General features: G+C 39.6%; 1 long non-coding RNA gene across 1 annotated transcript in view; it reads right to left on the bottom strand.

Annotated features, from left to right (window-relative positions):
- LOC125961256 (uncharacterized) overlaps positions 1-21,704 on the bottom strand; it is a 37,445-nt gene extending 15,741 nt beyond the window's left edge. Inside the window, exon 1 of the long non-coding RNA XR_007471706.1 lies at positions 21,641-21,704. This is a non-coding gene — a long non-coding RNA (uncharacterized LOC125961256). The remainder of the gene's footprint in view (positions 1-21,640) is intronic.
- Between the last annotated feature and the right edge of the window lie 3,777 nt (positions 21,705-25,481).

The following is a 25,481-nucleotide window of genomic DNA, read 5'->3' as shown; positions in this document are numbered from 1 at the left end:
AACAGGCACAAGAGGCATGGAAATCACTAAAGCAAAGACACAGGAGGCATGGAAATTCACGAAGTATGTAGAGAGCTATGAGCTTAATACAGCCAGAGCACTCTGTGTGTGTGCGTGTGGGTGTGTACGCATGCGTGTTCACCCACATCCAGGTATATGTGCACAGATGTGCACACACACGGGGTCGTAGGGCAGTGTTGGCTGACAACTCTGGAGAGGTAGATGGGAGGAGCTGAGCTCAGGTGTTCACTAAAAAGGCACACAGAACATGTCGTTTGGGAAGGAGCAGCTTAGAAGGGTGGCTGGGAAGGAACCCTCAGACATAACCAGTCCTGCATTTTAAACAGCCCCAGCCCTGTGGGATACGAGTAAGCTTTTTCTATCTTAACTGCAGTTTAAATAAAGAGGCTAGTAGAGGCTAATATCTGATGCCATTAACATTAGAGCCTTATTTTTAAACCTGATCTTTCCTCTCTTCTGCAGGCATCACTAATAAACTGACCCAAATATAGAGAAGCGTCACAACTTTCACTGCCAAAAATATATACATTTTTTAATTTTAAAAGTTCTTCTAACTGTTACAAAATTAAGATCGCTTTTATTGTGAATTTTTAATAGAAAAAGAATTTTCCCCCTATACATATCCATGTTACAAACTTCCACCGAGGGTAATTTTGTCCAGCCCAATGTTTACCTCTAGACTAGAGGCTGGCAGACAGTTTCCATAAAGGGCCAGATAATAATATTTTAAGCTATGCAGAACCTATGACCTCTGTCATACCAACTCTAAGGTTGTAGCATGAAAAAAGCTACAGAGATTATGTAAATAAGCAAGTGTAGTTGTATTTCAATAAAACTTTATTTACAAAATGAGTCAGAAGCAGATTTGGTATATGGGCCATGTTTTGCTAATTCCTGCTCTAGACCAACATAACTTTCTCCCTTTACAGTCAAGAAATGTTTAAACCATTTTTGTAACTGGTCAATTTTTTTTTTCTTTTTTTTTTGGCTGCGTTGGGTCTTCATTGCTACCCGCGGGCTTTCTCTATAGTTGCGGTGAGCGGGAGCTACTCTTCATTGTGGTGCGTGGGCTTCTCATTGCGGTGGCTTCTCTTGTTGCAGAGCACGGGCTTCAGCAGTTGTGGCTCGTGGGCTCTAGAGCTCAGGCTCAGTAGTTGTGGCACATGGGCTTAGTTGCTCCGCAGCATGTGGGATCTCCCCGGACCAGGGCTCGAACCTGTGTGCCCTGCACTGGCAGGCGGATTCCTTCTTTTTCTTTTTAAATAAATTTATTTATTTATTTTTTGGCTGCGTTGGGTCTTCGTTGCTGCACACGGGCTTTCTCTAGTTGTGGTGAGCGGGGGCTTCTCTTGTTGCGGAGCATGGGCTCTAGGTACGCAGGTTTCAGTAGTTGCGGCTCACAGGCTCTAGAGTGCAGGCTCAGTAGTTGCGGTGCATGGGCTTAGTTGCTCCACGGCATGTGGGATCTTCCCGGACCAGGGCTCGAACCCGCATCCCTGCCTTGGCAGGTGGATTCTCAACCACTGCGCCGGTAAGTCTGAGGCTTTACTTTGATATGCTTCATTAATTATCTTTTTATCTTTCCTTTCCTAGTCTCTTTCCCAAATCTTACAATAGCAATGTGTGAAACCCACCTGATTTGGCTCTTGCCCATAAAAATGCCTTCCTGACTTGGTGCCTTGTGAGCAAAACAGTCAGAAACAGCCCAGCGAGCCCCATTGACTCTGGCCAATTAGTGTTTCATCAGAGAAGTATTTCTTTTCTTTTTTTAAAAAATTAATTTATTTTATTTTTATTTTTGGCTGTGTTGGGTCTTCGTTTCTGTGCGAGGGCTTTCTCTAGTTGCGGCAAGTGGGGGCCACTCTTCATCCCAGTGCGCGGGCCTCTCACTATCGCGGGCTCTCTTTTTGTGGAGCACAGGCTCCAGACGCGCAGGCTCAGTAGTTGTGGCTCACGGGCCTAGCTGCTCCGCGGCACATGGGATCCTCCCAGACCAGGGCTCAAACCCGTGTCCCCTGCATTGGCAGGCAGATTCTCAACCACTGCGCCACCAGGGAAGCCCAGAGAAGTATTTCTATGTAAGACAAGGGTTCTCTATGCTTTCCAGACTGCTGTGGGGAAGTAATAAAACAGTAAGTTAAGGCTGGGTGAAGAACTCGACTTTTGTCTTTGATCCTGCTTCTCTGACAATAGCCAACAGGCTTCTTTTTGTGGTGGATTGAACTTACCTTGTTTTCTTTTTTCCCCAAACAGCTGCAGTTGCAAGTTATTGCTTGCCAGAACTTATTTTTCTCATACCTATTCAAACTTCTATGAGAGACAAAAAGCTGATGAAAAGGAAAGAACACTTTGCTGTCCTCAAATTATAGGTGACTAAAGAATTGAGTTCAGGGGCTTCCCTGGTGGCGCAGTGGTTGAGAGTCCGCCTGCCGATGCAGGGGACACGGGTTTGTGCCCCGGTCCGGGAAGATCCCACATGCCATGGAGCGGCTAGGCCCGTGAGCCATGGCCGCTGAGCCTGCGCGTCCGGAGCCTATGCTCCGCAACGGGAGAGGCCACAACAGTGAGAGGCCCGCGTACTGCAAAAAAAAAAAAAAAAGAATTGAGTTCATATTGACCCCAGGACAGGATAAGGGATATTTTTTCCTTCACTTATGTCAGAACTAGAGAGTGAAATAGAATGCTGGTTGTGGATATAAATATATGTGCTCCATGTTCTTAAAAAACTTGTGTGCATTATTTGTAACTTGCAAGTCTGTTAGAGTGTGGCTCATCACAGTCACTGTACTGTAATCATCCTTCAAAAGAAATGCATGTTTTACTTGGTAATCAAAAGTCCCAAGGTGAGTCAGTGAGTTGTGAGTATCAGTGAGTTCATGAGTATCTCAGCTGGTGGATTTGCACAACTGATCCTGGCCACTCAGCTGCCCAAAAGTCCAGACACCACCATCCCAGTGCCCAGTTTGAGTCTCTTCCATCTGCTTACCTTTGTGTCCTTCTTGCCTTCTCAGTTCATACTTTAAATTGAGATTTTATAAGCCAAGCCAAATTGGTGCATTTCAAGGGTTTATTCTAATCTCTTCCATTGTTCTATAATTATGAGCTGGGTCCAAGCAATTCAGAATTGTGTGCCCATTCTGAAGTTATTCCAAATTGCTTACTTTGAGAATGAGTATTAGAAAGTCTGGCACACAGTAGGTACTCAATAAATGTTTATGGAATCCTGATATATATACATGGCATTTTTTTTTTAACTGAGACAAAATCTTCTTTCAACAGGCAGTAGAAGCAAGATGTTCCTGGCACGTGACACACTGACTCAGGTCTCTGTGATAAGAGAGAGCACTATACAGAATTCCTGGAAGAGACACATTCTCTCAGCTTCCTTATTATCATGTCATCTCCCACTCTTAATTGATTTTCTCAAAGCTCCACAGATATAAGAATAAATATGCTGGAGCCTTAGGGTTGTTTAGTCCATGAGGACATAGAATTCAGTAATCTACCCAAGTCTTGTCACTACCTGAGCTACAAGGGCCTTTATAATACACACCTTTTTATGGACTTGAGTATTAGTATGATAGATTGACCCTAGGGGTTTTCTTTTAATAAAATGAAAGAAAAAGAAGAGGGAGAAAAAAGAGGGGGATGGGGAGAAAAGAGAGAGAGAAGGGGTCTCCCAACCCCCAAACTCAGCATATTCATATAAGCATATAAGACCAAAAGGATGCAATGTCAAAATTAAACTTGAAAAATTCCATCCTAGGAGAGGTTGTTTTTTTTTTTTTTCATAAAATGAAACCTTCCTATCTCCTTATTCTGGTGAAAAAAAAAATGAGAAAGATTGATGAAAGCACCTTTCTTTCAAAAGTCCTCTCTGTCAGTTCAGAGCAAGGAAAATTAAAATACCAGACAAATTCATCCATCATGATAGGCCTCTTGTTCCCTTTTCATCCTTCTTTTACTTTCTAGATTACTAATTTCTCAGTCACCTTGTTTTTGTTCCCTGTCTGATGGTAAGCATATGTATAATACTTAATAGTTGTTATATCTATAGATGCTGGTACTTTAGTACTTAATATTTGCCATATATCTAGGAGCTCAAAGAATTTCATTAATATTAATTAGGTATGTCAATCTATTTCAGAAATTAGAACACGTACGGAAATCAAGCTTTAGAAAACCAAAAGGATAACTGTTGTCTCTAGTAAAAACTTGAGAATTTCATCCAGACGCTGGGGTCCCCATCACATTTCATCATTGGCTGCATGACCAAAGGCAGAGTATCAGTCAGTATAAGTTAGGTTATGCTGTGGTAACAAACAAGCCCCAAACCTCAATGGTTTATAACAGCTCAGGTTTATTTCCCACTCACACCACATATCCATCATAGGGTGGTCATGGCTTTGTGATAGAGGGAAAAGAGCACACAGAAAAGAACATGCTGGCTTCTAAAGCTTTCTCCCAGAAGTGGCCCACGTCATTTCCATTCACAGTCCGCTGGCCAGAGCAAGTCCAGTGACTCTATCAGTGGGACAGGGACATATAACCCTCTCACAAGGAGAGGCAGCAAGTACTGTGAACATTATACAGTCTACCACAGTGAGAGGCCTCAGCTTTCTTACTTGTGAAAAAGTTGAGCCTAAGTTACCTCACAGATAAAGTTTATGATGTAGTAGTTCTGAATACCATTTGACAATAAAGCAGGGCAGTATTATAATTATTGTTCATACCTGCCCACCTCAAGCACCCTAAACGCAGTGGTTCCTCATAAAAGCAATGGGCAAAGTTAGGAAAGACGTCTTGTTGAGTTGTGCTTGGTCCAGTTTTTCTGGAAGACTCTTCCCAGCAAGAACCAATACAGTAGGCCCCACTTATCCACAGTTTTACTTTTCCTGGTTTCAGTTACCTGCAGTCAACCACGGTCCAAAAACGTTACGTGGAAAATTCCAGAAATAAACAATTTGTAACTTTTAAATTGCATGCCATTCTGAGTAGCTGATGAGAGTTCTGGTTGTCCCACTCCATCCTACCCAGGACGGGAATCATCTCTTTGTCCAGTGTATTCTACCCGTTAGTCATTAGTAGCCGCCCTGAGTAGCAGATGGACTGTCTCAGTATTGCAGGGCTTGTGTTCAAGTAACCCTCATTTTACTTAATAATGTCCCCAAAGCGCAAGAGTAGTGATGCTGGCAATTCGGATATGCTAAAGAGAAGCCAAAAAGTGCTTCCTTTAAGTGAAAAGGTAAAAGTTCTCCACTTCATAAGAAAGAAAAAAAATTATATGCTGAGGTGGCTAACATCTACAGTAAGAAGGAATCCTCTATCTGTAAAATTGTGAAGAAGGAAAAAGAAACGTGCGCTAGTTTTACTGTCACATCTAAGACTGCAAAAGTTATGGCCACAGTGCATGGTAAGTGCTTAGTTAAGGTGGAAAAGGCATTAAATCTGTACAATAAAATATTTTGAGGGAGAGAGGGAGAGACTACATTCACATTCAAATTATTGTAATAATTTTTATTGCAATATATTTTTATAATTGTTTTATTTTATTTGTTATTGTTGTTAATCTCTTATTGTGCCTAATTTACAAATTAAACTTTATAATAGGTATGTATGTATAGGAAAAAACATAGTATATATAGAGTTTCATACTATCCACAGTTTCAGGCATCCTCTGGGGGTCTTGGGAAGTATCTCCTGAGAATAAGGGGGACTACTGTATTCTTTCCAACCCAAAATTCTATGATACTCTAACACGGAAGGGGTCAACAAAGTAGGGGAATTCTATGAAAACACTCTAGCCAGGATTTTCTTTAAAATGTATCTGCTTCTTAATTATACTTAAATTTTCAAAATACTAATCTAAGTCTTCTAAGCCTCTCACTAGAAATCTTTGCCCCTGAAGTTACTTTACCTAGAAGGAAGTCTTAGAACCCCAGGCTTGGCATATGCAAGGAAAACCCATGGGTTTCTGGTTCCCATTCAATTTGTGCTAAGAGGATCATTATTATTTACCTGGTTATGCTGAAATGGGAGGCTGAGCCCTATAGTCACTTTCTTTTTTAAAAAATTCAAAAACAGCTGTTGGGAGAAGAAAAGGGACTAAAAGTAACTCAGTGATTTATATACTAAAGGTTCAGAATGCATTATCTGAAATCCTTGGAGCCTAAATGTTTCAGAATTCAAAATTTTCAGGTTTCAGGAAGCTAATACAGTGCATATATCACCTTCATCAAGCTATATGAAGCTGAACCCATAATATTAAATATTCCAGCATCAGAAATGTATCAAGTATAAATGCACATAGGTATAAAATATAAAGACAATAAATAACTTTATGTGGGTTCAGATCTGATTTTTTCCAAATGAGTTTGCTGCAAACTTATAATAAAATTCTGGGTTTTCAGAGCTTTGAGAATTTGGGAATTGTGGATAAGAGTCTGTAGAATGTATTTTATTTAATATTTAATATAGTCCTATTTAGTGATGTGTAGCATGTATTAGGTGAACAAAGCAAGGTGGAGAAAAGCATGAATGGTATATGCTACCTTTATTGGGGGGGAGTGGATACTTGCTTATATTTTAAAAACTTGTTTATGAGAAAAAAAAAAGAAGAAGAAAATGTAAACCAAAAAATAAAGCAATGGAAGCAAGGGGAACAAGGCGGGGAAGACAGGGGTAAAAGCTAGGCCTCTCTGAATATACTTTGACTACAAAGAAAATTTAAAGTTAAAAATGTGTAATCCTTAAAAGTCTAAAGCAAAATGAAGCAAATGAATGGGCTAGTGCAGAATTGAGCTGGCAGCATAACCACACTGAGAGGGATTATTTCAATGACTCCAAGACACAGAATTTAAATGAACATCCTTTAGTGAAATATAACCTAAGGACAAAAAGAACTATTGAAAAATTAATCTGCTTTCAGTTATCACATTGTTGGTGGTAGTGTTGGCGATTGTTATTGTCTACATATTTTGAGATAAAGCAACTGAATAAATAATATGCTGGTTTCAGTTGGGAACCAGGATTCCAGCAACAGAAAAAGTGATGCAGATGTATTACTGAAAAAGTTAGCAAAACAAACAAACAAACCTGAGTACGTAAATTTGAGTTGGAACTCTCAGTACCGACTCAACAACCAAACTGAAAAGAGAGCATACCTAAGCAAAGAAGAAACAAATGAGAGGGAAAACCAATACTTAAAAGAGAATTAATAAACATGTCAATCAATTATTTATACACATATTCCCTTGCCCTATCCATTGATAAGACCTAGAAACAATGACCAGCTCAGAAGCAATGAGTACCAAAAAGCAATGAGATTATCGTCTCTAAATACAGCCTCCTATTAAAAGGAACAGGGCTTCTGGGAGATATGGTTGATTCCATGTCTGGGACAGGAAATGAACAATATAAGCCTGAAACACTTCTCATCCCAAAAGACAGGTAAACCACTGGTGGTCAGAATGAGTGAGGGGCCAACTCTAAGAAGTTCCCAGTGGCCCAGAATGCGACAACTTCAGCATCAATAAGAATACAATGGATTGAAACCAATTAAATACGTCTAAATCTATGAAACAAACTCACTGGTCACTTTCAGAGGATGCTGATACCAACACATTATTTTTGAAAACAGGTCAATAAAGGGAAAGAATCAAGCATTTAATCTACCTTTCCGATACAATCTATCTCTGGGTTACCAAATAGTTGATGAGGAGACATTTCTCTTTACAAAAAATTATCACACTAATAAATAAAGAAGGAATGGTAGAATTAGAATACCCCTCTTTTTTTTCTTTTTCACTTTGGAACACTGACATTTTATTTTTATTTATTTAATTATTTATTTTTTAAATGTTTATTGGGGTATAGGTGATTTACAATGTTGTGTTAGTTTCTGCTGTAGAGCAAAGTGAATCAGTTTATACATCTACATGTATCTACTCTTTTTTAGATTCTTTTTCCATATAGGTCATTACAGAGTACTGAGTAGAGTTCCCTGTGCTATACAGTAGGTCCTTATTAGGTATCTATTTTATATACAGTAGTGTGTATATGTCAATCCTAGTCTCCCAATTTATCCCTACCCACTTTTCCCCCTGGTAAACATAAGATTGTTTTGTACATCTGTGACTCTATTTCTGTTTTGTAATTAAGTTTATTCGTACCATTTTTTTTAGGTTCCACATATATAAGCGATATTACATGATATTTGTCTTTGTCTGACTTACTTCACTCAGTATGACCATCTCTAGGTTCATCTGTGTTGTTGCAAGTGGCATTATTTCATTCTTTTTTTTTTTTTTTTTTTTTTTTTGCGGTACGCGGGCCTCTCACTGTTGTGGCCTCTCCTGTTGCAGAGCAACAGGCTCCGGACGCGCAGGCCCAGTGGCCATGGCCCACGGGCGCAGCCGCTCCACGGCACGTGGGATCCCCCCGGACCGGGACACGAACCCGTGTCCCCTGCATCGGCAGGCGGACTCTCAACCACTGCGCCACCAGGGAAGCCCTATTTCATTCTTTTTAATGGCTGAATAATATTCCATTGTATATTTGTCCCACATCTTCTTTATCCATTCCTCTGTCGTTGAACATTTAGGTTGCTTCCATGTCCTGTCTATTGTAAATAGTACTGCAATGAACTTTGGAGTGCATGTATCTTTTCAAATTATGGTTTTCTCTGGGTATATGTCCAGGAATGGGATTGCTAGATCATATGGTAGCTCTATTTTTAGTTTTTTAAGGAAACTCCGTACTGTTCTCCATGGTGGCTGTACCAATTTACATTCTCACCAACAGTGTAGAAGGGTTCCCTTTTCTCCATACCTTCTCCAGCATTTATTGTTTGTAGATTTTTTGATGATGGACGTTCTGATCAGTGTGAGGTGATATCTCATTGTAGTTTTGATTTACATTTCTCTAATATTTAGAGATGTTGAGCATCTTTTCATGTGCCTCTTGGCCATCTGTATGCCTTCTTTGGAGAACTGTCTATTTACATCTTCTGTCCATTTTTTGATTGGGTTGTTTGTTTGTTTGTTTTTGTTATTGAGCTGCATGAGCTGTTTGTATATTACCGGAGATTAGGATATCCCTCTTTTGTAATTCCTAATTAAATAATTAATTTAGCGATTGCCCTTGAATGGTTTCTGGCATAACAAAAAGAGAGATAATTGGATATTATGTTCTTTGTGATGGAAGTCATAAAAAAATTAAACTTGAATCCAATCAAGCCTCCCGATTTCATTACCAGTTTATAGCAAATATAGGGGACAGAGAAAGATATAAAGTGACATCATGGGGATGCAATAGACAAATCTTATATAATAAGCATGTCTTTTTATTCTAATGTTTTGACAACTGAGGCCTTACAGACCATGGGAGACTGCCCTCCCAGGGCTAACCAATTACTAGTAATAGCAAAGAATTCACCTTCGAGCACATCTTTCATATACAAAGTAACCAATCCAGACAACCGGTACCTTCCTTTCCATGGAAACCACAATAAAAGCTCTTGCCCACACTTCCCTCCCACTACTGTCCCCTGATGACTCCAATGCTTCCTCATGTGGCCTGGCATGGCCTGGCATGGCCCAGTGTGCCCCTTCCTGTTGGGAACTGTGAGTAACAAACTCTCTTTTCAGTGGCAATTGTCTCCTGATCTGTTGGCCTCACCATACCTAAACAATAATAAACTTACATTCTATTTTTTTTTTAATTTTTACTTTTTTTTTTTGGTCACAATGCACGGCTTGCAGGATCTTAGTTCCCCGACCAGGGATTGAACCCAGGCCCACGGCAGTGAAAGTGCTGATCCTAACCACGCCAGGGAATTCCCATAAAACCTACATTTTAAAACACCTTGACTGTGTGAAAACTCTACAAGACAAATGACAAACAAATTGCAAGGGAATTTACCTCAATTAAAAAAATAGAAATAGCAAGGCGATAAAATAAGAGGGAGGGAGAATCTTTGCTTAAAAGAGTCTTAAGAAACAAATCAACTAATCGCAAAGTATGAACCATATTTTACTCTGAATGTGAACCAACTCTTAAAAACACTGTGAGACTAATGGAGAAATTTGAACACTGACTAGGTAGCTGATATTTGCTATTATGAAATTAATGATCATATTTTTAGGTGTCATTATAGAATTGCTATAGTTTTAAAAGGAGGCTTTATCTTTTATGGATTCATACTGAAATATTTATGGATTAAAAGACAGGATGCCTGTGATTTACTTTACAACAATCTAGAATGGGGGGTGTTGGGTAAAAGCAGAAAAAAAACCAAGATTGACTTGAAGTAATAGGTTTTGAATTAGGGTTATGAATACACGGCGGGTTATCATGTACAGTATTCTGTTTAATTGTGAAATCTTTGAAAGTTTTCACAATAAAAAACCAAAACCCTTCGAAGAAAGTTCTTTGAAGAACATGTCAAATGCCCCAATTTTTGAAAAAAAGATAAGTGGGTTAAGAATGACTAAATAACTTGCCCTATTGCTAATACATGATGGAGCCAGAATCCAAACCCGGGTATGTCCGGCCACCCAAACTCCTTGCGCTCCAAAGTCAAAAGGCAAGCTACCGCTAGAGGCTGTTCCTCTGGCTCATCCATAAAGGAGGGTTGGGTTCCTGCTTAGTCCCCAAGGCAGCAGCCAGCAGCAGGGGGACTGTACCTGTGGCAACAGTAGCCTCAGCACTGGGGCCTCCTGCTGGGATGCTATTTCTTGCTTTCTCTGGGTTGTACCCCACCCCTCACTCACAACTCTCCTCTGGCTTTATTTTTTAATTCCCCTTTCAACAGCCCACAGTGCCCTGCAGAGAGCACACCAGAATGTGCATATACACTGTCACCTTGGGCATGTACAGATTTACTCTCAGGATATTTTCGAAGCTTTCTCTTTTCCAGTAATTTTTCATGAAATACAGCCTTTCACTTTCAGCTTATGAACCACATGAAACAACCTCACCATTTTTGCCTGCATTTTGGACTCCAGTTGCCAGGTCTTGGCTTGACCCCTTTCCTTATACATCAGACTCCCCTTCTAAATTACTTTTGACTGCTTGCAAAAATCAAATCTAATATTAATAATTGTCAAAATAAAAAGTCGCCATGTCTCCCACTTATTCAGGGCTAGAAATTGCACTAAGGGCTTTAGGAATAGTATCCTTTTTAATCCTCAGTATAGTCCTTCAAAGGATAAAGATTTGCCAGCACTGAGGATGTTCAAAGAGAGAGCTCAGGGAAAGGGATTAGGGTAGTCCCAAGGTTTGAATTAACCTTGACCTCAACAAAGGATTTAGTAGTCTGGACACTAATATAAGTCTTTAGATACCATTATGTCCTGTCATCGGTGACTCTTGAGATCATCCTCAAAGAAAAAGACCCTCTGAATATCAGTAACCTGCTCTCTCCAATCTCCTCCCTACAACAACTATCAAAAGCACCCTATAATTCTTTTCTTTTTCTGAATCCAACATTCTTTCCTGGGGATTGCATAGAATTTGTTTTAGCATCTCACAATATATAAAACTATTTCGGAAAGCCAATATATTCAAAGCTCACAACTCTTCCTGAATTTGCCCTTTGGGTTTCTGCATGGAACAGAATTGCAAGGACATAAAAATGCAACTAGGAAAACTTTTTATACTTCTCTTCCAATTCTTCTTCCCCCTTCCCCATGCTAGGTCCACTTCATGGTTTGCCACTATTTTTCTTCACTCAAACATCAAATTTCCACCTGAACGTTATCAACTATAAACAACTCAAACCGCCACCAGGCAGAGGAGTGCTACTTTCTCCTATGAGAATTTCACCATATACAGATTGAATTTAGAAAGTGATCAACGTCTTGAAAAGGTTAGGGGGTTCTTGGATTCAACTTCCCCATTATAAGCTTTAAACTGTTTCCTGGTTCTGGTGCATTAAATCCTGGGCCTGGAAAAAGAAATTGCCTCTGATGTAAGTGTTAGTAAGAAATGCAGGTTTGGGCTGCACATCACTGTTTAAATAAGAGTCAGTAGGGCTTCCCTGGTGGCGCAGTGGTTGGGAGTCCGCCTGCCGATGCAGGGGACACGGGTTCGTGCCCCGGTCCGGGAAGATCCCACGTGCTGCGGAGCGGCTGGGCCCGTGAGCCATGGCCGCTGAGCCTGCGCGTCCGGAGCCTGTGCTCCGCAACGGGAGAGGCCACAACAGTGAGAGGCCCGCAAACCACGAAAAATTTAAAAAAAAAGTCAGTAATTTTCCCCCTCCTCTCAGCCAATAGGACAGAAACCATGATCTTAAATGAGTTTAATCCTTCCAGCAAGACAACTGTCATTCCTCCTCAGACATCAGATATGACAACACCAGATGTCACACTCATAAGACCTCATCACCTATCACTTACGTTCCCACTTCAAAATTAAACACATGAGAAAATCTTTGAAAGTATTTGAAAAGTAATATATTTTCCTTATTTGATGTATAAGTGCTATTATAAATAATTCACTTAATAAATCTATTATATCTTTATAAATTTGATCCCTATTCCTCTGAGAGGTTTATTTCTCTTAACTGTAAATACCACAGTTCCTCCATTCATCCTTTAAAAACCATCTACTCCACAGTTCTTTGGTCTACAGACTTTAAGCACAAATGTATCATTTAGCCTCAATCACTTAGTAGCAAGTTGCTTCTGCACACATTTATTACTTCTATTCATAATTAGTCATGATTAACTAGATTGGAAACTCTTCAAGGACACAAATTGTTTTGTCTATTATTTTATCCTCTAGTGTAGGGCCTGACTCTGAATAAATGACTAGTTAACACACAGCAATTAATTATTGGGGCCACTGTCAAATGTATAGAGATGATGGTTTAATAATAATCACCTGCAATAATGACAACACTCTAAGTCCTTGTCTCTACTGGCTAACTTCTTCCAGAAAATGCTTATGAATTTTGCATAAGATTGCTGTCATCTTGACATTACTGTTGCATGAAATTTATAATCTTGCAAACCATTTGTCACTGAAACAATGTGGAAATAAAAGTAATTTCAGTAATACACTGAAAATGTTCTGCTGTTGAAATGTTTGTACAAACATTGTATAAAATGAGGAGAGACATGTTTTAGAAACATCCTAGGCTGGCGACGTGATTGGACATAGAAAGCAGTGCCGTCAGGCCCTGGGCAAGGATGTACCTAACTTGCAATGAACCAGTTTTCTTGGGCCCCAGTTGAAGACTAAATGGGGCTCAAAGAGGACAAAGAGACCTCCTCAAACAGACCTCTTGCTATGTAATAATCTGTTAGAACAAATGAGATATATTAATTTTTAGGACATAGAAATTCAGGAGGGTGGAGTGAGGTGTGGCACTGCTACAAGTACCTAATCACAACAGAAACATGACTTATTTATTCACTCATTCAACAAACATTAGTTACCACATGGCCAGGCACACATCACACTCTTGACATCTCATATAGTGGCAAAGATATGCATAAGCGTCACAGCACCATGGAACATGCACCATGACAAGTGCCAGGGGAAGCACCTCCTTCCTGAGCCCAGGCCAAACTCTCTAAATCAAGTTTAGAAACTTCAAAAATGCTTTAGCATGAAGCATTTATTTCCCCAAAATTCAGGAACATATTCCCTGCACCCTCACAAAAATTGGAGATAAAAATCCAGTAATATAACTTTGCCTGAAGTGTCTTCCAAGAACCACTAGTTCTGCAGGATGATAATGGCTGTTACCCAAAGCGGGAAAAGAAGAAGAAAAGGGAGGGGAATTCCTGATCACCGAAGTCTAGAAACTGCTGATTGAATTAATGTAGAACTTTTTTTTAGATCCCTAAAATGTTAGTGTGCATTATGAATCACTAGGAGAGGATACAGTACGCAATATTTCCCAGAGTTAGCTACATGCAGATTTCTTTTTTCAAGGGACATTTTTCTCATTGTACACACCCTAAGAAACTGTTCTCGAGCTTTCCTGAGGCCCATTCTCTCCATATCCTCTTCCAGGAGGGAGACGTCAGGCTGAATACCAGCACGGTACAGAGTGGGTAATCAATATATGTTGATCTCAGTGGTCAAATATCAAGGTCCTACAGGAGGGTATAAATCCATTTCAAAGATCAAGAAATGATGGATGGTGGATTTTTAAATACTTTCTTCCTAGTTCAAATATGTGTAGACAAACTATTGATATTTTTCCCAGTTTCTAGGACTAGACTCTGTGTACTGCCCTTAGGGGCACCTACTTTAAATTTACAAATTGGAATACAAGCTTGGTTTCCTGTTTCTCCAGCAGAATTTGGAAAATATGTTGATGCAGCTTAAAAAGCATACATCATAACTCAGAAGCTTGGGTAGACTAGCTTTAGGTAGATGAAAGCAGCCTCTGCAAAACTTAGGGCTGTAGATGTGGGTTCTTAGCCGTAGCTGCTTATTGGAATCGCCTGGGGAGCTTAGAAAAACACACACCAGGATCCAGACCTGCCCCAGATGAACTAAATCAGATTCTCTGGAGGTGAGGTCTGAGAACTGTTATTTTTAAAACTCCCTGGTATTTCTAACATACAGCCAGGAATGAGAATCACTGCCCAAAAGATCTACCTGTACGTCACAACAGCCGGCTGCCACACTGCCTCATTTTCAGGACTTGCTAGTTTGGGGGAACTTGCAGTGTTATATTAATTTGCTCGAGCTGCCATAACAAAGTGCAACAGGCTGGGGGATTCAAACAACAGAAATGTATTTTCTCACAATTGTGGAGGCTGGAGGTCCGAGATCAAGGTGCTGGCAGGGCTGGTTTCTCCTGTGGCCTCTCTCTCCTTGGCTTGCAGACGGCCGCCTTCTCACTGTGTCCTGACGCGGTCCTTCCTCTGTGTGTGCCTCCCTGGCATCTCTGTGTTTCCAAATTTCCACCAGTCAGATTGGATTAGGGCCCAACCTAACCCCTCATTTTAAATGAATCACCTCTTTAAAGGTCCTATCTCTAAACACAGTCACATTCTAAGGTGCCAGGGGTTAGAGTTTCAACTTATGAATTTGGGGGGAGACACATGTCACCCCATAACAGGTGTGATAGGAGACCCCAAAGTCTCCAGGAAACACTGTATACTGTCATGTCCACAAAACTGACACTTTTTCCTGCTCCTGTTGCAGTTAAGCACATGACGGAACATAGAGAAAAAGAAAATCTTTGCCCTTTGAAATAAACCAAGAATAACAAAGTCACTCTGCCTAGTTATGGCCCCCAAGATAATAAAAATTTGAACACATCCCACAGACCTTAAAAAAAGGAGGGGGGATGCTTTATCTTTGACTTTTATAATAGTGGTGTTTACAGATATAACATAAACTTTGTGACTGTGATGATCATGTAAAAAATTATTCTTTTCTCCCATGAACAGACAAGTAACAACTAATATAAATAAATATAATAAATACAAATATCATATTAACATAAACCAATTAACATAAACCAACCATCTAATTTGATCATTTTGTTAAGCTTTGTGGTATTTTCCCACTAAACACCTGTTGTGGGTTATTTTTGTTTTTAAATATTTATTTTATTTATTTGGTTGCGCTGGGTCTCAGCGGCAGTATGCAGGCTCCTTAGTTGCGGCATGCGGTATCTCTTTCCCTGACTAGGGATTGAACCCGTGACCCCAGCATCGGGAGCGCAGAGTCTCAACCACTGCACCACGAGTGAAGTCCCCACCTGTTGTGGTTTTTACTGGGCACATCAGTCCTTTTGAAGTCTGACATCTAGCACTTTGAGAGTGAAGAAAAAATGTTTTTATTTTCCATGTGCTGTTGTGCCTAATTCTTTTTTGCAGTCCTGGAGGCTCCATGGAGGAGATTTACGTGAGGAAGGGCCTTCACCTGCCGGAGCTGACTGAACGGCTTCACCTCAGAACACACTTATCTCACGTGCAGTGTGAACAGATACGTGCCTTGTTTCATTTACAGAATAAATCTCCTGCAGCAAGAGAGCTATACTATCACTGCTTTTTTCTTCTTCTTCTTCTTCCTAACTCTGTGCTTTTCTGGCTGTTTCTATTTGTGTTTCTGGATCAAGTCTGGTTCCAGGTGTGGTTTGAGCCCGGGCAATAATTTATTCCCTGTTAATGACTGAAAAGTTGAGAATCTAGGTTTCTGGCGACTTCTGTCAGGCGGTAAATAACAGAGACTCTGGTTTATGTGTCATCTTTGTTTATTTGTTTGACGTGGGGATTCTGATATCTTTGACTGTTGAAATGTTAATACAAACATTGTATAAAATGAGGAGAGGCGTGTTTTAGAAACATCCTAGGCTGGCGACGTGATTGGACATCGAAAGCAGTGCCATCAGGCCCCGGAAGAGGATGTCCTTAACTAACTGAGGCCCAAAGGGAACCCAAACCTATTCACCTCTGCCTCCCAGATTCTCTGGGTGAACTGGGTTTATGGCTAGTCATCAGCCAAAATTACCTCCCCATCAATGAGATCACATCACTCACGAAAATTTTCTGTACCTTCTGGAGAGGCAAACAACCTTTGAGATCTACAGTGGCTGGACCCATGAGTGAGCTTTTGTGTTCTGTTTATTTTTTATCTCTAGCTGAGGTTGTAAAACTGAAGCTGCTAGCTCTTTTTGTGTGTGAAAAATACCTTTTTTTTTCTTTTTCTTTCCTTATAAAACGAAGGTAATGAAATATTTTGTTTACCACCTTCTGTATTTGTAGTCACTCACTTTTTCTCTTCTACTTTTCATTTCCTTTTTCTGCCCTCCCCCCCAAAAATTTTTAGAGATTAATTGGTTATAAATATCTTTCATCTATTGAAATGATTGTGCACTTGATGGATAACTAGTCAGACAAAGGAGGGAAAAATTAACACATAACATTACAAAGTTACTTGTACTTATGGGAGTACTTTTCTTCATTGGCATATAGAAGCACTCATATAAATTCAAAATAATAACTTTGAAGGTTAAAATAAATTGAAAAGGAGGAAAATCTGGAATAAATACATTCCAGAAGGGAGGAAAATCAAATTTTAATGTTTTCAAAGTGATGGCTCTTTAAGAAAAAACTTCAGAAGCTTGCTGCATATATACCTCAGAGGAATAAAAAAGTTGAACTCTCAGATAAATTAATAGTCTTGATTATAGGTTAATAAGACAAAAAGTAAAAGAATGATAAGGTACTTCAAACACAATTTAAAGAATTTTCAATATTAGGTTTATAACTATAGATATTCATAAAGTATAAAGCTTTTGAAAAGCTTAAGATTCTTGCTCAAGGTGAAAATTCTAATTCAAAGCAATTAATTATATTTCTTCTTGATTTTAACACAATACAGAAAATAATATTCTAGTTTATACAAAACTTGGGTTTATTTTATCATGGAAAGCCTAATTAATCTGAATGCTTTAAAGTTGCATGAGTCAAGGAAGTTTTTATTATTATAAAAAAGTAAAACTATTTGTCCAACTAAATAAAGTATAATAATTAATGTCCTTTAAAAGGGTTTACTCTTGTTAAGTGTTTATAATTCTATATATCATATATATATATGAAATCATATAAATATATGAAATCCCTCGTTTAAATTGAAGCGAAATTCATCTAACATAAAATTAACCATTTTGCAGTGTCTAAGTCAGTGGCATTTAGTACATTGACAATGTTGTACAACTATAGCCTCTACCTAGTTCCAAAACCAGAGGGGGTTTTCATCACCCCAAAAGAAGACCTCAAACCACTAAGTAGTTACTCCCTATTCCTCCCTGTCCCCAGCCCTTGGCAACTACCAAGCTGCTTTCTGTGCCTATGGATTTACTTGTTCCAGCTATCTCAAACAAATGGAATCATACAGTATGTGACCTTTTGTGTCTGACTTTCACTTAGCGTAATGTTTTCGTGGTTCATCCATGCTGGAGCATACATCAGTACTTCATTCGTTTTAACAGCTGAATAGTACTTCATTGTGTTTATATACACCACATTTTGTTTATCCATTCATTCATGATGGATATTTGGGTTGTTTCCACCTTTTGACTATCGTGAATAGTGCTGCTATAAACATTCATGTACAAGTGTTTATTTGATACCTGTTTTCAGTTCTTTTGAGTATATACCCAGAAACAGAATTGCTGGGTCCTATGGTAATTCTATGTTTAACTTTTTATCAGGAACAATCAAATTGTTTTCCACATGGTTACATCATTTTACATTCCTACGAATTAACTTTAAGACTTTGAACTAATAGTAAATCAAGCTATTAGTACATATCTTATACACCTGAAAACTCTAGTTTTACTATACTCTTGCTATAAGTTAGCTGGTTACAATGGACGTAAAAATTTACTATTTTAAGAATTTCTTAAAGATGTATTTGACTGTAGAGAGGTGCATGTGTAAGATGATGGATGTATTTTGTTTTGCTTTAATTAAAATTTTCTGGTTGTGCCAAAATATGAAGAAGGAAATAGAAGACAATTTCAGGATACACCATGAATATAGAACAGAGGAAAAAGTAAGATCGAGAGGCTGGGCTTATGATAACTGCATGTAGTGAATTTGAAATGAGCAAAGAAATATATTTAAAATGTTCGCAAATTTGACTCAGTGATAATCGATCTATTCATAAGGTGGAAAGAGGCTTGTGTATCATTTACTGCAAACTGCTACATAAACGGTAATCAAAAAAAGTAAAATAGAATTTGGGTCTCCTTCTGTTAAAATGGTAAATTGATCCTTGTCTACATAGAAAGCTACTAACAAAATCACAGACAAAAGAGAAGAGTTAAAAGATGTTCTGTGCCCAGACATCAGTGGTTCTCTTTCTTACTAAAATGCTGTGTAACTTGTTGTTTTTGTCTCACTTTTGTATCAATATTAACAAAATGTCTTTAGTTTTGAAATAGAATTCCTAATAATCATTTTTATGTGTTGCCGTGTTTCCTTTAAATATTACCTGAAACCGTTTCTTGTCTTCACTCATCGTGACTGAGGCTCTTACCATGGCTCCTCTGATAACTCTTTTTGGTACTGCCTTTCCCAAATTCAGGACCCAAAATCAGAACTCCAAAGCTGTAAAGATATCTATTATACCTACGTCACCTTTGGAGTTTCCCAGATGTCCACTGGGTATCACAAAAATTTGATCTCTCAGCTTTTAAAATAAGAGATCATAGAAATAATCTGATTTTACTATACTCAACACTATTATGTCCACCATATGAAAAATCAGCAAGTCAAAAAGCTAAACTTCTCTGTTTAGCTTTACATATAAATAAAATTTTAATGACATAAATGTTCTGGCAATTATGAAATTTTACATCAGAAACATACTACGTTCATGCACAAAGATGGGCACTATGATTTTCAAAAAATAAATTAATTTTTCAAAAGACCTCTGATTTTCTAAATAAATACTCTTGTCAATTGATGATAATCAGAATACACTTAGTGAGATAAATTAAATACTCTGGAGATTTGACAATGCCCTCACTGTTTATAATGTGTTCTCACCCTCACGATAAGTATTAACTAAATCCTTATAAACCGATTGCTTATTGTACCTCAATAGAGGATTCTACTTTTCTGCATCCTGATATTGTTGCTTATTATAATGAATTAAACAGAACTTTTGAGTCTTATTATCCACACGCATTTTCTGCTTTTCCCTTACACTAGCCTAAAAGTCTCTGCTACAAGAACAGATCAGAAATTGAATCTTCTGAAAAAAATACTATATCAAAAGAGCTTCAGCAAAGGACTGAGCCAGAGACTCAGGACAGTTGAAACTACAAGGACTAGACTCACAGCTCCATTAAAAGACATATCTTCACCACACTCTGTGAGACTGTCAAGAGTCCGTTATCAGGACACCCAGAACTTTCCCCTCCAAAAGCAAATGACTTCATGGAGATAAACTGTTTACTTTGAGATCAACAAAACACAAATTAACTCCTTAGAACTTAATGAATGGGATGAACTGACTTAACTGTGGCCAGTGTTCTATTTTAAATGCTCTTGTGGGGGAAACTCTTTTCTTCTTAATCCAGCCCTGACCCTCAGTTTGACAGGTTATACTTGTTCAAACTAGTTATGAAACCCTCTTTAAATGAAATCTTGTTCCAACTGGACCCTGAGGATTGGGAGTGAGGGGAATCCTATGAAAGATCTTAATATAGGTTACAAATTAATAAATCATGAGGGAAAACAAGAATGATTCTTTTTTTAAAAAAGATAAAACAATGGCAACAATGGTTAAATATTTTTCAAAGTACCTTTACTAAGTTTCTTTACTCCCTGTATCAATGGTTATTATTTGCCCAGGTTCACTAAGAATGTGTTCTTTTTCCAACCAGGGTACAATTGGATAAATCAAATCCAGTCTATATTATGATCTAAAATGACACTGTATGTAAATGACCATGTGTGATATCTTGGTGCATTCTCTTACCTGTTTCACAGAGGGAAAAAATTGGACCACGAAACTGCTTATGATAACTATTTTCCTTAGCCCAGGTTTGTTTTGGGTATTATCTACTTGCGTCAATCACGCCAATCTGAGCTCTCAATATTCTAAATATATTTATCTGAGAATAAATAAATAAATATCTTCTGGGGAAAAGAAAATTCTATACTATGATCATGTCAGAATTCTCATCTAATTAAGTAGCATAAACCCAAGAACTATGCCTTCAATACAGAACAAGGCTGCCACTGTCCTCCCACGAACCTGGTCTGCAAGCTGTCCTGTGAAACACTGACAAACAAGGGGATGTCAGGGAAAGAGGAGACCTTGACACACAGTGATGGCTAATTTTATATGTCAGTGTGTCTGAGTCACAGGATGCCCAGATGTTGGTAAACATCATTTCTGGGTGTGTCTGTTTCCAGATGAGATTAGATTGAGTAAAACAGATCTCTCTCCCCAGTGTGGGTGGGCCTCATCCAGTCCCTCGAGGGCCTGAATGAAGCAAAACCATGGAGAAAGAGAAACTTCTCCCTCTCTGCCTGACTGTTTGAGTTGGGATCAGTCTTCTCCTGCCCTCAGACTGGGGGTTACACCATCAGTGCTCCTGGTTCGCAGACCTTCAGACTCAGACACCATCAGCTTTCCTGGGTCCTCAGACTGCAGACAGCAGACTGTGGGGCTTCCCAGCCTCCATAATGACATGAGCTGATTCCTCATAATAAATCTGTGTGCATCATCTATCAATCATCTTACCTATCTATCAATCATCTTATCTATCATCAATCTATTTATCATTTGTATGTCTATCTATCAATCTCCTATTGGTTCTGTTTCTCTGGAGAGCCCTGGCTAATCCTTACATCCAAAACTTAAAGGTGCTGCAGATAAAGCCCAGTAGAAATGAATTTGAGGCTTCTTGGGTCCTGATCTCAGTGGACAAACTGACAAGGAAATTAAAATACTTCTGAGACATAAAATTTATACCCCTAGGGGCTTTACAAGACCTCCAGATAGAAGTAACTCTTAAGCCTTAATATCATGTTGCTCTTGTTCTTTTGAATGTACAACAAGAGGGTCTTTGTGTATTAAACATTAGTTACGCCTATGAAAATAAGACAACCCTAGGAATTACCTGGCGGTCCAGTGGTTAGGACTCCGTGCTCTCACTGCCGTGGCCCAGGTTCAGTCCCTCGTTGGGAAACTAAGATCCTACAAGCCGCAAGGCACAGCCAAAAAAAAAGAAAACAAAACTCATCCACTAAAATAAAACATCATATTAATGACAGTGAAACAGAAAATCACTGAGCATCTTATGCGGTCTAATCCATACCTTAGGGGCAGGAAGTTGAACAAAGCATGGACTCCTGAAGCAAAACTGATAGTTTGCTCTGCTTCCATCATGATTAAGGATACAACATACCACAATCAGGAAACAAGAAGAAAAGAGGATTTGCACCTTGACACAAACCAGAAATGATAGGGGCACTCCTACAAACCTGAACTCCCAAGCAAAATATAGCTTAGTGCCTGACTTTCATAATACCAATGTATTGATCAGTGGATATGATGATCGTGTGAGAAAGTTACTGCTTTCCACCATGAACACAAGAATATGTTTGACCAATTTATAACCTGTGGTTTTCCCCCTTTATTGGGGTCTTTATTTGGAGGGTCAGTCTTTTTGATGTCTGATTCCCTTTACCTTTTTGCAAGTTAACTTTTTCTCATTTCTTCTTTCTAAATGTTTTTGTTTGTTGGTTTATCCAAACTTGAGGAAAATCCCCACATTTTCATAATCAGGTGCCCCCATAGATGACGGTTTCTCTCTCATTTGGGGCATTTTTTTCATGAGGCCTCGAAATGTTGATCAGAAGAAGGGGCTGCTTTGACCCCTACCTCCTTCTCACCTCCCAGAGACACTGAAGCCACAGGCTTGAGTGGTCACTCCAAAGGGAGCACACAGCTCACCTCAGCTGAGGTTTAATTAGCTCTTTGGTCTGCAGGGGCAGGACTACACAAAAGGAGATCTGTTTATTTTACTGTTACCAAATGTCAGGGGACCCTTAGTGCAACTTGCTAAGGGACCCAGCATTTCTCACTGCAGCATCTGTGAACGTCGCTCTGTGCATCCCTCATCTCACTACATCTCCATAAGCTCTTGTCCCAGTTATGCTCAGAAAGCACAGCCCCCAATCCCCAGGAATGTGCTAAAGCAGAAAAGAAAAAACTGCACTGCTATTCTTGGTCAGCTTAATGGCAAGGAGCTTCAGATTCTCTATAAAATGAAAAATTCAATTGTGTGAGGTCACCAGGTCACAATCTCCCTGAGAACACTGTTATTCGGAGCCAAACATCCTTCTCAGAGGGGTCCTTAAAGTTTAATAACATCAGCCGACTGCAGCAAGACCCTGCGAGCCCATAATCCCCAAATGAGCCTCTGTGCGCTATTATGGAGGATCTCCAGTCTACCTGTGTGCAATTTTAGATCATCAAAGGTGACATTGAACACTGTCTCCGAAATTTCAATCACAGCCTTAACCACCTTGTGATTTAGGCAATAGCAGTTCTGTGGCTCTTTGGGAAAAAAAGGCCACCTTCGCAAGGCTGGAGGAAATGCTTATACCGCAGTGGGAAGCAGAGAAGCACGCACAGTAAAAACTAGGCAAAGTCAAGAGCGTTTGCTTAGCTGCTGTGCCATGGCATGGGATTGCGGTGTCCCCTGTACCATGCTGGGTACAAGGTATTTTTATACAGAACTTCTTTCTTAGTTTAAAGAATTTACATATTATGACACCTGCCCTCTTCTCACTTAACAGCAATCCCAGTTGAAGTGAAATAAGTACAGAAGGAAGGGAAAAGCATGTTCTTCAAATTGCTACCTACCAATGCCTCCAACGAAGATGAATCTCAAATAACTAACGTTGAGTGAAAAAGGCAGACACAGTGAGTCTATACTGTTAAGATTCCATTTATATGTAGCTCAAGAACGGGCAAAATTAATCTATGATGATAGAAATCAGGAAGAGGCTGCCTCTCAGTGGCCTTATTGGCCAGGGGTCCTGGGGTAAAAGAAATGGCGCTTGTTTACAGGGGGATGTGCATATGCAAAAATGCAACAATTTTACTGCATGTAACTCTGCTGTTTGCTATGGGCTGAACATTTGTGTCCCCCTCAAATTCTTATGCTGAAATCCTAACCCACAAAGGTGATGGTATTAGGAGGTGGGGCATTTGGGAGGTGGTTGGGTCCTTAGGGTGGAGCCCTCATGAATGGGATTGGTGCCCTTATAAAAGAGACCCCACAGAGTTGCCTCACCCCTTCCACACTGTAAGGACACAGGGAGAAGGTGATGGCTATGAACCAGGAAGAGGGTTTCGCCAGAACATGACCATGATGGCACCTTGATTTTGGACTTCCCAGCATCCAGAACTGTAAACCATAAATTTCTGTCGTTTATAAGCCACCAAGTCTGTGGTATTTGTTGTGGCAGCCCAAATGGACTAAGACACTGTATATAAATTATGCCTCAATTTTTTTAAAGTTTGGAAAAACCCTGTACCTACACACTTGAGCTCTAAAGCTGGGGCTAAGACCACTCTCTACCACTGAGAGCAACTGTCAGACCCCTTTCCTCCTCTCACTGAATAGGCCCAATATGACCCAATGTTTCTTGTTGCCCCTCACAGTAGGGTGGTTGTCCTGCTGTTCTTTAATGAACAACCACCCGTATTTTCCCCTATATAGAAATGCTGGGATGCAGCCGGGGTGCACAATTCTCGGTATGCTCACCCACCTGCACAGTATTTGTTCCCCCTTGTGACCAAAACACTGCAGTGTGATTGCCCTCAAGATGATGGACCTGGTCTGGCATCTCCCCGCAAACTCCGTCCCTCTCACCATTCTTATTTAGAAACAAATGCACCAGCCTGGTGCAATCTGACCTGCAGACCACTCACATCTCTGACTCTGCAGCGTCCCCTGGAGCGTCCCCACCCACTTTGTTGTCTGTTTTATTCAATTCAATTTCTTTTGTTAATCTTAATACCCATGTGCTTATTGGTGCCCAGTTCATGAGTCAATGAGCACGTTGGGACCTGAAGCAGAACAGGAGTGCAAACCCCTTGAGCCAAATCATGACCAGAACCAGACCTCAGCTCCCCCCGCTTGGCCCCCGGTGTGCTGATAGCAAACGGCTTCTCCCCATCAAGCCCACCCAGCCAGGGCAGTGACTCACGTTCTACAATTTGATTTGCATTTTCAGTTATTGAAGTTCAGTCTATGCAAACACAGAGTGCGGGGATGCTATGAGCCCATTAGGCATTGGGATTGGGATACTTAAACAGAAGAGAGGTAAATTTGAAGATGTTCTTTGCCAAGCTTAGAAGCAAAACTACATTGTAGGATAAGCACCATTATAGATTTTCACTATAATGGGGCGACATTTTTAAATGGGAGCAGAGGAATTTTTCCATCAGTGTCTTTCTATTGGCAAGATCCCTTGCAACATCTTTGAGATCTGAGAGAAATAATCACCTATGTTTTATTTTTGTCTCATACCATGGACCAGTAACAAAGGAAATCTCTGCATTTTCACTCTTTGGAAACCACACAATCTTCTCTGAAACCTGATGTGTGCCTTCAAGCTTCTGACACTGAGCATGAGTTTCAAAATCATATTTTTCTCTCCAAATCATCATCCTTGTCTATGCTCAGTCAGGGGTTTGCTCTTTTAAAGCCCCAAGTTTAAATTAAAACCGAAACATAAAGGAAATGCTACTCATTTTTAACCACTTAAATAAAATAGCTTTCTGCATTCACGTTAATTTTGTTCACAGGCTACGCAGGGTAAAGCATATTATTTCTTATTTATATCAAAGTTTTATATTTACAAACATGATTTGCATTAGTTTGTCAGCCCATATGGCATCTTTGAAAGTCAGAGCAGAATTATATTCTCATTTCACAGGTGAAA

This window comes from Orcinus orca, chromosome 15, assembly GCF_937001465.1.
Source record: "Orcinus orca chromosome 15, mOrcOrc1.1, whole genome shotgun sequence".
Taxonomy (NCBI): Eukaryota; Metazoa; Chordata; class Mammalia; order Artiodactyla; family Delphinidae; genus Orcinus; species Orcinus orca.
This window is presented reverse-complemented; position numbering and strand designations above follow the sequence as displayed.